Source organism: Schistocerca nitens, chromosome 5 (assembly GCF_023898315.1).
Source record: "Schistocerca nitens isolate TAMUIC-IGC-003100 chromosome 5, iqSchNite1.1, whole genome shotgun sequence".
In the NCBI taxonomy this organism is placed as follows: domain Eukaryota; kingdom Metazoa; phylum Arthropoda; class Insecta; order Orthoptera; family Acrididae; genus Schistocerca; species Schistocerca nitens.
The window spans coordinates 223,208,010-223,209,463 of NC_064618.1; the positions used below are offsets into that span (position 1 = coordinate 223,208,010).

Below are 1,454 nucleotides of genomic sequence, written 5' to 3' on the forward strand. Positions count from 1 at the left end.
AGGAAACATTCCTCATACACAAATAAAGAAAAGATGTTATATGGACATGTGTCCGGAAACGCTTAATTTCCATGTTCGAGCTCATTTTAGTTTCGTCAGTATGTACTGTACTTCCTCGATTCACCGCCATGATTTCATACGGGATACTCTACCTGTGCTGCTAGAACATGTGCCTTTACAAGTACGACACAACATGTTGTTCATGCACGATGGAGCTCCTGCACATTTCAGTCGAAGTGTTCGTACGCTTCTCAACAAGAGATTCGGTGACCGATGGATTGGTAGAGGCGGACCAATTCCATGGCCTCCACGCTCTCCTGACCTCAACCCTGTTGACTTTCATTTATGGGGGCATTTGAAAACTCTTGTCTACGCAACCCCGGTACCAAGTGTAGAGACTCTTCGTGCTCGTATTGTGGACGGCTGTGATACAGTACGCCATTCTCCAGGGCTGCATCAGCGCATCAGGGATTCCATGCGACAGAGGGTGGGTGCATGTATCCTCGCTAACGGAGGACATTTTGAACATTTCCTGTAACAAAGTGTTTGAAGTCACGCTGGTACATTCTGTTGCTGTGTGTTTCCATTCCATAATTAATGTGATTGGAAGAGAAGTAATAAGATGAGCTCTAACATGGAAAGTAAGCGTTTCCGGACACATGTCCACATAACATATTTTCTTTGTTTGTGTGTGAGGAATGTTTCCTGAAAGTTTGGCCGTACCTTTTTGTAACACCCTGTATATAATTACGGCGATGACGGCCAATGATGCCTTCAGTGCATATGCGCACCAAGTTCGAACTCTTACGGGAATCGGCAGTGTGTCGCGAGTAATGAGAGTAATGAGCAGGGACAGCGCATCAGTAGTGCTTGGTATGAGCTGAGAACTTGGGTCTGACGGTGGGCATCACAGGGTAGTCCGTGCCGTTGTGGTGACCACAGTGTCTGGATAGCGTAGTGGTTAGCGCGTCTGCCTAATAAGCAGGAGACTCAGGTTCGAATCGTGGTCCAGCACAAAACTTCCAGCTTGTCCCCTTGATATAAATTAGTCCCCACTGGCAGCTGATGTCTTTAACTCCCTTGAACTACAAAACATTTTATACACATGTCAATTAACAGCAGGTTTCTAAAGCCATTTGTGAAAGTTGTATTTGCATGCTCTCATATCACGTCACCAATGTATGTTTTGTACTATATATCAGTTATTTGGCCTTTAGCTGGCTGACTAGCCGTTAGCTGCCGAAGGCCAAATACAGAGAGAGAGAGAGACAGACAGACAGAGAGAGATACGGCACTGTGGTGCTCTGAGATTGATTCGACAGCAGCTGTGTCACGAAACAGTTTTCCCACACCGAACAGGCGTAGTGGTCAGCCTCCGTCAAGCAAACGTAAAGCTGCTGAGCATCTCTTCCATTTGTAGGAAAATCATATTACAGCAAAATGCAGATGTAGAG

At 45.8% G+C, this 1,454-nt stretch overlaps 1 non-coding gene across 1 annotated transcript; it reads left to right on the top strand.

Annotated features, from left to right (window-relative positions):
* The first annotated feature begins 943 nt into the window (after positions 1-943).
* Positions 944-1,016, top strand: Trnai-aau (transfer RNA isoleucine (anticodon AAU)). The gene has a single exon. It is a non-coding gene; the product is annotated as a tRNA-Ile (tRNA).
* Positions 1,017-1,454: the final 438 nt, after the last annotated feature.